A 17158-nucleotide genomic window follows, 5' to 3' on the forward strand; every position below is an offset into this window, starting at 1 on the left:
ACATGCCGCGGAGCGGCTGGGCCCGTGAGCCATGGCTGCTGGGCCTGCGCGTCCGGAGCCTGTGCTCCGCAACGGGAGAGGCCACGGCAGGGGGAGGCCCGCATACCACAAAAAAATAAATAAATAAATAAATAAATAAATAAAATAAAAAAAAAATAAAAAAAAATGAACCAAGGATAAGAGCAGGCAAGGCACACAAGAGGAAACACAAATGGCCAGTAAACAACTAGGAAGGTGCCGTGCCCATTGTTCATCATGGCAAGGCAAATTAAAACCACAGTGAGATGCTGTTTTGCTTTCATCCTGCTGGCAAAAATTGAAAGGCCAGTTGACGCCAAGTATTGGTAAGGCTGTGGAGCAACAGGTGGTCTTGTACACTGCTGGTGGAGTGTAAATTTGCACTACTTTGGCCGTCTTTTGTAAAGTTTGCAGGTGTGCACACCCCCCAATCCTGCCATGCTACTTCCTGGTATATGCTCCAGGGTGCTGATTTTCAAACTGGGGGTTACACTGATGGTTGTAGAATTGACAGAGTGAGTCATGACCACGATTTGAAACAACGAAATAGACAATAGACAATCAGAAATTACGAGAGTGTTTCTGAAAGTGTCCTAAGAGTACTGTGTGTTTGTGTGCATGGGGGTGTTGCACTGGGTCCCAGTGTAAAATGAATTTCTGATAGTGGGTGGCAGTCAGATCAATTTGAAAGCCTTTGCCCTAGAGAAGTTTGCAGAGTGGGACACGTACAAGAATGTACATTGCAACATTTCATAAAAAATTGGAGGCAACAAACATTATCAAGAGGAAAATGCACACATAAATTCATACAAAGGAATATGATATAGCAGGTAAAGTGCTTGAGACAGAGCTAAATGTTTCAACTTGCATAAATCTCCAAAATATAATGTGGAGCTGGAAAAGGAAACAACAGATTGGTATTATAGCATAATATTGATATTAAGTGTGAACTCATGCAAAGAATACAATATGCTGTTTAGGGAATATGTGTATAATATCATATGTTACATATGTGTTCATATACACATATATACATTCAGGAAAATGCATATATTAATATATGTATTAATAGTAAAAATCTTGCATGGGGACAATTAAAGCAAATTCAGGATAGTGGTTATTTCTAGGGAGGGAGTATAGAGGAGAGGGAGTAGGACTGGGGAAGGGTATGTGGTAGGGGGGCTTCAACAATATTTTAAATATTTTCTTCCTTTCAAAAACCAAAGCAACAAAGCAAAATGTTAAGATTTGCAAAGGAAAGTGGTAGGTACATAAATGTTTGTCCTGTTATTCCTATGAATGTTTGAACTATTACATAATTATAAATTATAAGGAGGCAATTTGATTAGGTAAAACGAACTTTGTTTTTAAAGGTCTGGGTTGCAGGTTTCCAATATGACTTGAGCTACCTGGAGATTTTCCAGAACAGCTGCTTCAACTGTGTTCCAACTTTGAGGTTCCTAGTAGCCCTGGTAGGGGCAACAAGAGAAAGGGGATGAAGGGAGTGGGGTGACAGGCACACGCCCAGGGTCTCTTAGTTGCTTGTCTCTGAACATCTGGCTTTTCATTGGCTTCTGTACTTGTATTTTAGTTCCTAAAACTAAAATAAGTTTGTATACCATTGCCCTAGGCTACCCCAAATAAAAACTAGGAAGCTTTGTGGGGAGTGGGGGAGGGAAGGATTGGGAGTTGGGGATTAGCAGATGCAAACTATTACATATAGGATGGAGAAACAACAAGGTCCTGCTGTATAGCACAGGGGACTATATTCAATATCCTGTGACAAACCATAATGGAAAATATGAAAAAGAATATATATATGTGTAACTGAATCAGTTTGCTGTACAGCAGAAATTAATACAACATTGTGAATCAACTCTACTTCAATAAAATTAAAAAAAAAAAAAAAAAAAAGCCGGGAAGCTTTGCTCTGAGCAACATCAGGATAAGCCTGAGTCAGAAATCCTAGGGAATGAGTTTGCATATCTCTCCAAATAGCTTTATCGCATTGGATGATACACTTCGGTTGGTTAGCATATACAGAGGGGTAATTCTATCTGTCCAGAAAGCAGAGCAACACTTCCGCGTTATCAAATGCTTAATGGATTCCAAGAACAAATCTAAATCACCTTGAGCTGATCCAACAGAGTGCTGCTAACATCCCTTTTGCGTTTGAACAGACGGTGAACTTCCTGCTTACAGTGCAAATAGGTAGAACCAGACGTGAGCCTGCTGCTGTGAAGACCGGGATAGCTTGCCTTAGACATTGGAGTAAGTGAATTAATTAAAATTTCTTCCCAAAGCCATCACCTGTTTCTGCCACTGTCTTCCACTGGGTCACCGCCCAGCCCCCGCTTGACCTGGCTCACTGCCTTCATCTGGACTACACCAGTCATTCCTCAATCTCCAGGAGCTTCGGAATAGCTTTGGCTGGGCAGGGAAGGTAGGTGTGAGAACCTATCAGCCTCTGTGATGGAAAAACAGCCATTAGAAACATGAGCGGGTTTCTAAGATCTTTAAGAGAATCAGCCCTCTACCAAACCTGGAATAGACTTCAACCTCTAAAGGAACTAGGGTGTGTTTTGCTTCCTTTCCCACCTCTAAGAGCCTTTGTTGGTGGTCACAAACTGTGACCAATAGAGCCTTCCATTTGTGCACCCAGTGGGGGTTGATGCTAAAATTGTTTAACATCATGGCACCAACCATCAGAATGGATGCAGACTATTAAAAAACAGGCACGGCCATATCAATGCCACATCAGCCTCAGACCGAGCGGTAGAGAAATCTCATATTCATGGAATTCAACCAGGCTGCCTGTGAACTCAGGAGCAGACATATCCTGAAACTCCCAGCTAGAATGGAGAAGCGTCCTCTCATTCTGAACCCACTTTTTCCTACATTCCCAACAGAGGGAAGCCGAGAAGTCACCTGGGAAGACTATTTATTCTACACAGAATTGTTGAACATATACTCTGTGCTGTGCCCACTGAATATATGGCAGTGATTGAGTACTGGTGGCCTCTGTGTTAAATCCAGCATGAATATAATACATTCAGTGTGGCCCACAAGGGGCTGTTAAAAATTGTCAAACTGAAGGCAGGAGACCTAAATAGTCTCCAAAGAAGACCTACAGATGGCCAACAGGCACATGAAAAGCTGCTCATCCTCGCTAATGATCAGAGGAATGCACATCAAAACTACAGTGAGGTATCACCTCACACCAGTCAGAATGGCCACCATCAAAAAGTCTGCCAAGAACAAATGCTGGAGAAGGTGCGGAGAAAAGGGAACCCTCTTCCACTGTTGGTGGAAATGTAAATTGGTGCAGGCACTATGGAGAATAGTATGGCGGTTCCTTAAAAAACTGAAAAAGAGTTGCCATATGATCCAGCAATCCCATTCCTGGGCATACACCCAGCCAAAACTCTAATTCGAAAAGATATGTGCACCCCTATGTTCATAGGCGCACTATTCACAATAGCCAAGACATGGAAGCAACCTAAATGTCTATCAACAGATGAATGGATAAAGAAGATGTGGGGTGTATATATATATATATATATATATATATATATGAATATTACTCAGCCATAAAAAGAATGAAATAATGCCATTTGCAACTACACGGATGGACCCAGAGATTATCATACTAAGTGAAGTCAGTCAGACAAAGACAAATATCATAGGATATCACTTATATGTGGAATCTAAAATATGATACAAATGAACTTATTTACAAAACAGAAACAGACTTACAGACATAGAAAGCAAACTTATAGTTATCAAAGGGAAAAGGGTGGGGAGGGATAAATTAGGAGTTTGGGATTAACAGATACACACTACTATATATAAAATAGATAAACAACAAGGACCTGCTATATAACACAGGGAACTATATTCAATATCCTGTAATAACCTACAGTGGAAAAGAATCTGAAAAAGAATATAGGTACTGTATACATACATATATGTACACATATATGAAACCAAATCACTTTGCTGTACACCGGAAACGAACACAACATTGTAAATCAACTACACTTTAATTTTAAAAAATTGTCAACCTTAGAAGATTAGGAGACACCACATAAAAACCAGGATTTCCAGCTTCTCTTGAAAACTGGCAATTTCTGGTCATACTGGGACTGATTTCTGCAAAACAGCAAACTGGCTGGTAGGAGGTTTGCTGCAGTCACCACCCACTGTCTCCTGCTCCCCAGCACCAAGGATGACTGTCACTTGCCCCCATCACTGACTCTGCACTGTGTGTGTTTTTATAGTAAGAACTACTTCTCTGCTTTCATGCCTCTGTCAAAAGTGGGAAAACAAAAGCCAGACCAAGAGAGCTGAATGATTTTTATTAGCCTTGGCCACTTCCCCTGTTTATGTTACCTGACATGTTCCACAGGCACTTGAGTTTGTAGCTCCCGGAACGAAACGATGCCAAAAAAACTTAAAAAAATTTAAAAAATGAATTTCTGCCTCTGGGAACCTGCAGGAGTGAGGATTAAACTTGACAACCTTGGGACCTGGTAGCAGGCAGAGGGGAGGAAGGAACAGTGAGTGCAAAAGGCTTATAAGTGTGAACAATCTCGGCAAGTTTAGGAGACGGTAGAAAGCCCATGTGGTTGGGGGAGGGGAGAGGGAGCGTGCAGGGAGAGGGGTTTGGAGAGCAGGCTCAGGCCTCTTAAGCCCTGGGAAGGAGCTTGGGTTTTATTCTAAGTGGCTTGACATGTGTTCTGCTCGACAGCCACAAAGGCTCGAGAGGCTCTTGGACGACACTTGGTTATTAGTCCTTGTAGATGGAGGTAGGTTAGAGTAGCAGGCAACAGCAGGGGAGAAGAGGTGTGGGTCAAGCTGGCTTTTCCCTAAATGATTGGTATCACTCGGGTGCCCAAAAGTGGGGAGATGGCACACTCCCACTGGGTCATTAGAGGTGGGTTTAATACCCACAAGAACAACTAAGTGAAGTGGAGCTAGGCAATCTACCCGAACAAGAATTCAGAGTAATGAGAGTAAAGATGATCTAAGATCTTGGAAAAAGAATGGAGGCACAGACCAAGAAGATACAAGAAGTGTTTAACAAACAGCTAGAAGATTTAAAGAACAAAGAGAGATGAACAATAATTGAAATGAAGGGGCTTCCCTGGTGGCGCAGTGGTTGGGAGTCCGCCTGCCAGTGCGGGGGACACGGGTTCGAGCCCTGGTCCGGGAGGATCCCACGTGCTGCGGAGCAGCTGGGCCCGTGCACCACAACTGCTGAGCCCACTTACTGCAACTGCTGAGGCCCGCACGCCTGGAGCCCGTGCTCCACAGCGGGAGGGGCCCCCGCAATGAGGGGCCCACGCACCCCAGCGAGGAGTGGCCTCCGCTTGCAGCAACTGGAGAGGGCCCACGTGCAGCAGCGAAGACCCAATGCAGCCATAAATAAATAAATAAATTTATAAAAAAATAATAATAATTGAAATGAAAAATACCCTAGAAGGAATCAATGGCAGAATTAATGAGGCAGAAGAACAAATAAGTGAGCTGGAAGACAGAGTGGTGGATATCACTGTCGTGGAACAGAATAAAGAGGTGGGTTTGGTAAAGGGAGAGGGCAGAGATTAAGGAAACCTCAAGGATGGTGCAGTACCCAGAGCTAGTAACAGGGGGAGATGTTACCCCTTAGGCTGGAAAGGACAGGGAGAGAGGTTACCAAAATCTAGAGATAGAGATATTGTTTAGAGAGGGCTGTACTCTTCCTATAAGGGACCCTGTTAGCCTGTGGGACCCCACATAGAGGAAGCTGGGAAGAATGACCTCACTCTCTGCCTGCCTTCTCATCTCCTGCTGGGGCTCTACCAACTGGACACCACAAGAGAGGGAGCCCATTGATGGAGATCACACAGGTCAGCCTCCCCAGGGGTGAGAACAGGGAGAAGGCCAGGGAGTGGATCTGGAGGGGCAAAAGAAAAATACCCAGTTCACCCTCCAGGACACAGGAAATGGAAATCGCATCCCTATGTGGATGAGGGGCCAGACTCAGGTGCAGTGTTTGCTGACAATGGCTACCACCCAACATCTCCAACTTCAGGGCAGAAAAACCTCCTGGTTTCAAGAAGCCCAGGGACCCATGCAAGGAAAAAATTCAGGATCTGCTTTTGAAGATAAGCTATTTGGATGCGGACTCAGAACTGCCAAGATGGAGCAAGAGGCACTTTTGATTGGTTGGAAGTCCCTGGAGAGATGTCCCTGATCTGCTGTTACTGGAATTTGCAACTCCTGTAAAAAGCTGCCCCGGGGCATGACTCACTGAGTTGATGTCCAAACCACTGCCTCCATGGCTCTCCAACCCGTCCCCCTAGTCCCCTCCCTCTTTCTGCAGCTGCAACCTGAGAGGCAAACTTTGCTCCCTCCAGGGAGGGGCCCCCAGGACCTGGCGCCAGCTTCCTTGCCTGGCCAGCTGCCTTTGCACACTGCAGGTAGCCAGGATTTCCTGGATTCCAGGGAGAAAGCATGTTGGAAGAGTCCAGACAGTAGAAGTCTCCTTGTCGCAGGTCACATTCCCAGAGGGAGGAGGTGAGTGCCTTGGAGCCACAACTGGAAATCACCTGATCACTGTTACAAGCTCCGGCTCAGTAAATGCACTTAGGACAGCTCCATGGAGCTAAGTCTTTTTTGCATTTCTTTTTTCTTTTTTTTTTTTTTTGGCTGCGCCATGTGGCTTGTGGGATTTTAGTTCCCTGACCAGGGATTGAACCCAGGCCCTCAGCATTGAGAGTGTAGAGTCCTAACCACTGGACTGCCAGGGAATTCCCCTTTTTTGTATTTCTTATTAATGAATTTGGTTTTCATGCATCTGGGAATTTGCAACAGCTTGAACCAGATGCTTTAGGGTTTAGTTTAGGTTTGTTTTGTTTTGTTGCAAGCTTCTTTTTTGCTGTCTTTTGGTCTGCATTTTTCCCTTGCTTCTACCTGTCTAAGGTAGAAATTTATCAGCCCCGCCAGATTCTATCCAGCTGATCTGGCAGTGGCATGGGAGTGTGGTCAGGTCACGACGTGATTGTTATCAACTCAACCTGCTGGTTGACACATATGACCTACCTAGAATTGAAGGGCTGTATTCCAAGTTCCTCTGAGTCTTCAGCTGGCAAAGTTGTCATGATTTCCCTTAACCTGAGATGCACTGTTGAGAATTTTTTCCTTTACAAACTCACACTTCACTCGATGGAAGAAAGCAAGGGCCTTTAGACTCAGATCCAGGTTTGAATGCCATCTCCATCCATCACTGGCTGTGTGGCCTTAGACACAGGTTACCTAAGCTCACTGAGCCTCAGTTGTCCACCTGTCAAAATGGGCTTAATACCAACCTCATAGTATCGCTATAAGGATTCAACGGGATGACATGAATCCTTTATACAGTCTCGTATCCGGGGTCCTCCTGTTCCCAGCCTCCTTATTCACACATTTTAACCCTTTTCATCCAGGCTGCTGCCTTCAGGATCTTGCTTAACCACAAGAGGAGCTGGCGTGATTACACAGTTTATTGCTGTTCACAGACTTCCCTACTCATTGGAGCTCCAGCCATCATCTAGCCCTTGCCAAGCCTCCTGCAGGTTGTGTCCTACAGAGTGTGATGTTTGGAGCACCATGTTGATTTGGGAAGATGGAAATTCACAGCAATGGATTGGAAGTACAGTGGGTGGGGAGGGTGTGGGAGAGACTTGGGGGATCAGGAGGGGCTGTGAAAAACCATGGAACTGCTGAGAATGGCAGGAACAAAAACAAAGCAACCCTGATGAGGCTGGGCAGCAGGTGCTGCAGAGATCTTACTGGCACACAAGACGCCCTCAGTATTGGTGAAGGAATGAATTTGGAGGATGAGGAAGAACTCAGGGAATGGGCAAATCAGCCAGCAGTCTCAGGGCGCTTAGAAAGACTGGGTTTCTGCTTAAATGCCACTGTTCAGAGAGGACCTCCTTGTCCTTTGATATACAACAGCACTTGATCCTTCGTCCACTTGAGCCACTGTCCTTCCTGGCTCCCCTGCAGTGCTGATCACCATATTGCATATTTATTGTATATCTACTGGTTTGTTGTTTGGCTACTTCACTAGGATATGAACTCCAGGAGGGCAGGGACTTGGTCTCTTTTGTTTTCTCTTGCATCTCCGGCCCCTACAACAGAGCATGGCACGCAGCAGAGACTCGGTACATATATTTGAATACGTACATGATTGAATACGTACCTGATTGAATACGTGAGAGCCATTACAGGGATGGGTGGAGTGGGGAGAAAGACTTGCCATGGTTCTCAAACTCAGGATGCCTCAGGATCACCTGGGGCTGGGTTAAAATGGGGATTGTCTGGCCCCATTCCTGACCAGCTGAACCAGACTGCTCTGGTGCAGATATTTTGAGGACTCCACTGGGAAGCACTGGACTTGCCTTAGAAACTGCTGGATTTCCCCCAATCACTCTCCCTCCTAGAATGACCCTCCCTTCACTTCTCTCAGAATCACTTTGTGATAGCCAAGCACTCGACTTAATAGCTCTTCTATATATATAGGTCTTGATACATCACCTTGGTGAAGCCCACCCAGAATAACTTGATGAAAAAGAAGAGAGAGAACTTTCTCCAAACTGCTCCATCCCAAGATGGTGCTCTTGGGCTCCCCAAACACTCCCTCCTAAGAGTTCTACTTGCTGGCACACTATGAAAATACTAAATTTTAACCTTTAGCTGTTTGCTGTTCAGTACTTCATAGCCTCTAGTCTCTTATTTCTAAATGCTCTTCTGTGTTTGAATTACTCATGTTAGAGAGTACTCTCGGAGGACGGGGACTGCAACTTTTATTTTCCATCTTTCCCTTAGTGCCGGCTGTCGGAGAGTCTGCTCTATGAATGCTCTTAACTCACTGGCCAATTAACAGCCACAGCTGGGCACTGCATAAGCGCCTGAAACATGAAAATGATGATGAGAGCGATAACAATAACAGCTTCTTGGATATGCAGGCTCCAAGTGCCTTCCTTTCTAGAAGACCAATGACTTGGTAGAAGAGGAATTTTCCTACTGTTATGTAACTTTCACTGTTTCTTCACTACTCTTTGGCTTTCTTTCCTGCCCCAACAACATGATCTGTCCCTAAAGGAATTTATTCAGTTAGCCCCAAGAAGTATATGCCCACAGTATGAATGTTCAGGTCGACGCGGAAAGATGGGAATTTGCAGGGAGATCAAAGGGGGAGCTAATACTTTCACCTCTGCTGACTCACCTTACATTGAAGCAGAAATTGCAGGACAGATGGCTCTTGCCCTCTGAATTTGCAGAAATGTTATTTTAGTCCTGTGCCCATTGCTCATGATAAAAGCAGTGGCAAAAAAAATGAAAGAACCACCATGGCTTGCTGTCCGCTGTTGCTGCTGGTGGTGGTGGGGTGTGTGTGTGTGTGTGTGTGTGTGTGCGTGCGTGCGTGCGTGTGTGTGTGTGTGTGTGTGTGTGTGTTGCAGCAGTTTCATCTTTTATGAAAATGCTTCTGACACTCCTTCAGCTCTGCCTCCCAACCCCAAACCAAAGATGACTCCTGTCTTTACAATTTCCATTGCCGGCCCCACTGTTCTCCCCGAGCCCTTGTTTTGAACACTAGACGCTAACTCTGATTTCTTCCACTGCCAAGTGCTTGCTGCACCCAGTGGACTCTACCTCCACTGTCTCGCCCACAAGCATCCCTCTTTCCCATTGTCTTGGCTACCACAGCAATTCCGAGCCTCACCATTCCCCAATCAGTATCCCCTCCCCCCACTCACCCCATAAATCATGGACAATTTCAGCTTTCTAAAGCAACTCCCTGGTTTCAAAGGCTCCCAATTTATCTACCGAAAAGATAGGCGGACTCACTGGCTTGGTTGTCAAGCCTTTGCAAGAGAGCCCCGACCTACCTGGCCAGGCTTATCCCCTCTACTCTGGCATCTAGGTATTTTCTCAGGTTGTCTCTATGTCCAGGGACGCTCTCCTTTAGTGTCATGTCTGGAGAAATCGTGTGCACTATTTTAGGCCTCACCAAGCGAGCATCAGTGGGCTCTTCAGTTTAGCCAATCTTCACTGAATCTCCAGACACAGTGCTAGGTGTTGCGGATTACAGAAATGAATAAAGCATGGCCCCTGCTCTCAGCGGAGTTCACTGTCTAGTAGGGGAGAGTGATGGGGGAGCATTACAGTAAAGCTAATGGTTTCAATAATTCAGATTTTTGTGGAAGTAGAGAGAAGGGGTACCTGACTTTGAACTTGTTTGGGGGGCAGGGATGGTGGGAAGACAGGGAAGCAGATATGGGGGGAGTGACACGTGGGCAGTTAGGTGATCATGAGAGGGCAGCGCATAAGCCACCGAAAGAGATGAAACAAGTGCAAGGAGGCTGTGGAGAAGCACAGCCAGATGCTCTATCACATGGGACATTAGTGAACAGGCTGTACAGAAACGCTGTGCCTCAGACCAGCTCACTAAGAGAGGAAGGGAGAGGAATTTTCTCCTGGCTTTTGATGCTCATCGGTCAAAGTTTATCCCACGGGACATTGAGTCCCCACATAGGCTTTTGGGAAGCTGCTGTGGAGGTCAGATCCCAGGTCCTGCTACACGGAGCTTCATCCAAGTCTAGACGTGATGGGAGGATAAGAGTCTTCACGAATCTGGTGCGCTCGGGGACCTGGGTACCAGAGCTGCCCGGGCTCCTACCACGGCAGGTACAACAGACGCTGTGTCTGAAATCAGCCTCACTGCAGGGGAGGCCGAGAGGCCAGCACTGGGGGGCAGTGGAGACTTCAGCTGTGGTGATGGCGGCTAGGCTTTCCACGAAACAGAGCATCAACTGTGAGTGGTCCAATCTACCTCTTGAACTTCTCATTGATACGCAGGCCTTCCCATGATATCTGGCTTCCAGACCATAATATCTGGTCTCAACTTTTTTGGAAGACAAGGCTACTTACTACATGGAGGGTAGATTTAAAGAGATTTAAAGTCTGGGAGCAGAGAGATTAGCTAGGAGGCTCTTCAATTGTCTTAGTAAGAGATGATAAACATCTCAACTAGGATAGTGGTAGTGGTGATGGAGAGGAGAAAAAGAACCTGATAGATATTTGCCACTGCGTTGTGGCCCCCCCAATTCATACGTTAACTCCAACACGATGGTATTTGGAGATGGGGGTCTTTGGCAGGCAATTAGATTTAGATGAGGTCATGAGGGTAGGACCCTCATGATGGGATTAATGCCCTTATAAGAAGAGACAACAAAGCTGTCTCTCTTCCTCTCTCCCCCCTCCCCCCCACCCCACCCCCCTCCTCTCTGCCATGTGAGACCAGAGCAAGAGGGTGGCTATCTGTAGGTCAGGAAGAAATCTCACACCACAACCCCACCATGCTGGCACTCTGACCTGGGACTTCCAGACTCCAGAACCAATAGAAAATGAATTTCTGTGGTTTAAGCCACCCAGTCTGTGGTACTGGTATTCCGTAACATCTTATGGGAAATCCTAATGAACTTTCTGGCCAACCCAATACTTTGTTACGGCAGCCTGAGCTGACTAATACATGGGGGTTGAGGGAGAAGAAGGAATCAAGGTTGATTCCAAAGTTTCTGCCTTGGGTAACTGGAAGGAAAGATGGCGATTCCAACATGTGAAATGGAGAAAGCAGAAGTTTCCCACTGTTTGAACCATGGGAAAAACCAAGAAAACAAGGCCACCATTTTTGAATGGCCCAAACAAAATCCAAAGGCCAGAATAGGAGGATGTAGTTGACACTTTTTATATCATAAGAGAAATTTCCAAAATTCAAGTTTGTCTAATTATTTTCTGAATCTATTTTTTTAAATTAATTGAATATCTTCTTTAGGAGTTTAAAAGAAAATCTCATCTTCTGGTATGCCAATCTGACAAAGGTTAAAGAAAGGCATTATCTTTTGTTTCACATTACCGCCTTACAGACTGGATTTAAAAAATAGATATATAATCATCTGAGTTGCAAGGCTCTTTTTTAGCTCAGAGAGTAGGAGGTAGATTGGCATGCAAGAGGTTCATTTAGCAAGTATATTCCGAGTTATGTTGCCACACTGGCCTGTCAAGATTTAAATGCTGAGAACAGCAAACAGGCTTGCCGTCCATAACAAAGTCATGTCTCAAGTCAGGAGCCCATGGATCACTGAATCTGCTTCACCCAATATCTCCCTAGGACTGAGTTTTAAAAGGATAGAATCGAGATAGGATGTCGGGATCTAGAAATTCTGTCAAGCCATTCTTATTGTCATTCATCTTCCGTTGTCTTCTTTCCCAAGTTGTGCCATTGTTTCTCTTTCAAATCAGGTCTTAGAAAAATATATTGCAGGGACAGTTTTGGACACCTTGACTTGAAATTTCCAGCAGCTCTTTCAGTAAGTGCTTTTCTGTTTCCATGGCAACCAGCAACGTTTTGAAGAGGCGGTGACAGGTTCAGCACAAACCATCTACCATGGGGAGTGTGTGTCAGTCTGTCAGCTAAAGTCAGTGGCAAAATTACCACCTTCTGGGGCTTTCTCTGACATGGCCAACTTGACCTTCTAAAGAAAGAGAAACAGAATGATGATGACAAAGTCATTTCCGCCTCCCAGCATTCCGGGTCTGTATTCTCTTCCTCTCTCCATCACCAAGTCGTTCAGCACTCCCACTTTGAAGCCACCAGCAGAGCAGATGTGGTGACTGCCGTCTGCGAAACATGTGTGATCACAGGGCTAGAGAGAGGAGATGGCTCTGGTAAGGTAGGTGACTTGCCTATTGGCTGACATTTCCTGCCTTGTGGAATTCATTCCCAAGAACCCTAATGTGTCTTGCTAGGAAATTTCAGATTGGGTTCATTGCTTTAAGAATTCACGGTTTTTAATCACATCCAAAAAATAAAATACTTAGGGATAAACCTTACCAAGGAGGTGAAAGACTTATTGCTAAGAACTATAAAACATTAATAAAGGAAACCGAAGATGATTCAAAGAAATGGAAAGAAATCTCATGCTCTTGGATTGGAAGAATTAATATCGTTTAAATGGCCATACTACCCAAAGCAATCTACAGATTTAATGCAGTACCTATCAAAATTCCCATGACATTTTTCACAGAACTAGAACAAATAATCCTAAAATTTATATGGAACCATAAAAGACCCAGAATTGCCACAGCAATCCTGAGGAAAAAGAAGAAAGCAGGAGGCATAACCCTCCCAGACTTCAGACAATACTACAAAACTACAGTCATCGAAACGTGTGGTACTGGCGCAAAAACAGACATATGGATCAATGGAACAGAACAGAAAGCCCAAAAATAAACTCACACACCTATGGACAATTAATCTTCGACAAGGGAGGCAAGACTATACAATGGGGAAAAGACAGTCTCTTCAGCAAATGGTGTTGAGAAAGTTGGACAGCCACATGTAAATCAATGAAATTAGAACACACCCTCTCACCATACACAAAAATAAACTCAAAATGGCTTAAAGACTTAAATATAAGACAAGACACCATAAAACTCTTAGAAGAGGACATAAGCAAAACATTCTCTGACATAAACCATACCAAGGTTTTCTCAGGTCTCCCAAGGCAATAGAAATAAAAGTAAAAATAAACAAATGGGACCTAATCAAACTTATAAGCTTTTGCACAGCAAAGGAAACCATAAACAAAATGAAAAGACAACCTACGAACTGGGAGAAAATATTTACAAATGATGTGACCAACAAGGGCTTAATTCTCAAAATATACAAACAGCTCCTACAATTCAATAACAAAAACAAACAAACAACCCGATCGAAAAATGGGCAGAAGACGTAAATAGACGTTCCTCCAAAGAAGACCTACAGATGGCCAACAGGCACATGAAAAGATGCTCATCACCGCTAATTATTAGAGAAATGCAAATCAAAACTACAATGAGGTACCACCTCATGCCGGTCAGAATGGCCATCATTAAAACGTCTACAAATAATAAATGCTGGAGGTGGTGTGGAGCAAAGGGAATCCTCTTACACTGTCGGTGGGAATGTAAATTGGTGCAGCCATTATAGAAAACAGTATGGAGGTTCCTCAAAAAAACTAAAAATAGAGTTGCCATATGATCCAGCAATCATATGATCCAGAAATCATATAACTCCTGGGCATATACCCCAGGACTATAAATTATAGACAAAACTATAGTTCAAAAAGATACATGAAACCCCAATGTTCATAGCAGCACTATTTACAATAGCCAAGACATGGAAACAACCTAAATGTCCATAGACAGATGAATGGATATAGAAGATGTGGTACACATATACAATGGAATATTACTCAGCCATTAAAAAGAATGAAATAATGCCATTTGCAGCAACGTGAATGGACCTAGAGATTATCATATGAAGTGAAGTCAGAAAGAGAAAAACAAATACCATATGATATCACTTATACGTGGAATCTAAAATACGACACAAATGAACATCTACAAAACAAAAACAGACTCACAGACTTGTGAGTCTTGTGAGTCTGTTTTTGTGAGAGTTGTGAGAGTTGCCAACTTGTGAGAGTTGCCAAAGGGGAGGGGGTTGAGGAGGGAAGGTTTGGCAGTTTGGGGTTAGCAGATGCAAACTATTATATATAGAATGGATAAACAACAAGGTCCTACTGTATAGCAGAGGCAACTATAGTCAATATCCTGTGATAAACCATAATGGAAAAGAATATGAAAAAGAATGTATATATATGTATTAGAAGATGTGGTACACATATACAATGGAATATTACTCAGCCATTAAAAAGAATGAAATAATGCCATTTGCAGCAACGTGAATGGACCTAGAGATTATCATATGAAGTGAAGTCAGAAAGAGAAAAACAAATACCATATGATATCACTTATACGTGGAATCTAAAATACGACACAAATGAACATCTACAAAACAAAAACAGACTCACAGACTTGTGAGTCTTGTGAGTCTGTTTTTGTGAGAGTTGTGAGAGTTGCCAACTTGTGAGAGTTGCCAAAGGGGAGGGGGTTGAGGAGGGAAGGTTTGGCAGTTTGGGGTTAGCAGATGCAAACTATTATATATAGGATGGATAAACAACAGGTCCTACTGTATAGCACAGGGAACTATATTCAATATCCTGTGATAAACCATAATGGAAAATAATATATATATATGTATAACTGAGTCACTTTGCTGCACAGCAGAAATTAAACACAACATTGTAAATTAAAAAAAATTCACGGTTTTTACATAGTTGCATGTAGCGGAGAGAGAGGGGCATACATTTCTCACAGACCCTGAGATTCTGCTGGATTTGGGGAGACATTCCTGGTAGGTGTGTGACCCACCTGTAAAAGTCCAATGACACGTGGGCTAGGTATGGGGCACTGTCAGCAGGAGAGCTGGTGATCTCCCTCCCCAGCTTCCTAAGGAGCTGGGTGTGGCACGTGTTAAAAAAAAAAAAAAAGAAATCCTCAATGAGATTCAACAAACACCTTGCCACTCTCACAAATGCAAAAGGAGAAACTGTTATATTTATTTTGCTCTAGATTTTATCAGCCATTTGGCCACAGAAGAAAGACCTCTGTTTGCCTTGTCAGATATGCTCAACTTAGAATCTGCAGGAGATGCCACGTATCCTCAAGGCTCTTACCATTTCTCTGCGCTTGTGTTCCTTGTCCTGCAGGCTTTCTCTGGAGCGCCCCAGCTATTGGCACAGGTGACAGGCCAGTGTGTCAGGGAATTAACAAACTGAGAGCAGCCATCATCCAACTGAAGGGAGATACAGGACAATTATCTCTGCTCTCTCGCAGCTTGGAATGGGGAGGTTAGGGTGTGTGTCTACACTGGCTCCAAGGGTTCCCAGGTGGAAGAGAATTTCTTTCTTTATAAATTTATTTATTTATTTATTTTTGGCTGCGTTGGGTCTTCGTTGCTGCGCGGCTTTCTCTAGCTGTGGCGAGCGGGGCCTCCTCTTCGTTGCGGTGAGTGAGCTTCTCACTGCGGTGGCTTCTCTTGTTGCAGAGCACGGTCTCTAGGTGCGCGGTCTCAGCAGTTGTGGCTCGCGGGCTCTAGAGCGCAGGCTCAGTAGTTGTGGCGCACGGGCTTGGTTGCTCCGTGGCATGTGGGATCTTCCCAGACCAGGGCTCGAGCCCGTGTCCCCTGCACTGGCAGGCGGATTCTTAACCACTGCGCCATCAGGGAAGTCCCAAGAATTTCATTAATCAAGTTATGCACTTATTTACTGTACCTTTTACTGACTGCCTCTCTTCTCCTGACTCATTTCCCAACTGACCTGTGGATAGTTCCTGGGAGGGCTTTTTATATATTTAATTTTATTTTCCCACCAATTTTAAAAAATGAGGTGAAATTCACATCCTAACATAAAATTAACCGTTTTAAAGTGAGTCATTCACTGGCATTTAGTACGTTCACAATGTTGTGCAACCCCATCTCTATCTGATTCCAAATCATTTTCAGCAGTGCAAAAGAAAGCCTCACACCTATTAAGCTGTTACTCCCACCCCCCACCCCCTCCTCAGCCCCTGGCAACCACCAATCTGCATTCTGTTTCTATGTATTTACCTATTCTGGATATTTCACATAAATGAAATCGTATAATATGTGACTTTTTGAGTCTGGCTTCTTTCACTTAGCACAATACTTTCAAGGTTGATTAACGTTGTAGGATGTGTCGGTACTTCATTCCTTTTTAAGGTGAATGATATTGCATTGTATAGATGCATCAATTTTGTTTATTCATTTGCCTATTCATAGGTATTTGGGTTGTTTCCACCTTTTAAGCTATCGTAAATAGTGCTGCTGTGAACATCCACGTACAAGAACTGGTTTGAGTCCCTGGTTTCAATTCATTTGGGCCTATATTACCTAGAAGTGCAATTGCTGCATCTTATAACTCAATGTTTAACTTTTTGAAGAACTGCCCAACTATCTCCACGGTGGTTATACTGGGGTTCAGTTTCCCCACATCCTCGCCACCACTTACTATTTTCTGTTTAAAATTCTGCCTATCCTAGAGGGTGTGAAATACCTCATTAAATACCTTTTCCATGTGCTCATTCCCAAACACGTGGAAAAGTTAAAAAAAAGAACACAAAGCACAGAACACCTGTGTACCCT

The sequence above is a fragment of the Physeter macrocephalus genome, chromosome 19 (assembly GCF_002837175.3).
Source record: "Physeter macrocephalus isolate SW-GA chromosome 19, ASM283717v5, whole genome shotgun sequence".
Lineage (NCBI taxonomy): Eukaryota > Metazoa > Chordata > Mammalia > Artiodactyla > Physeteridae > Physeter > Physeter macrocephalus.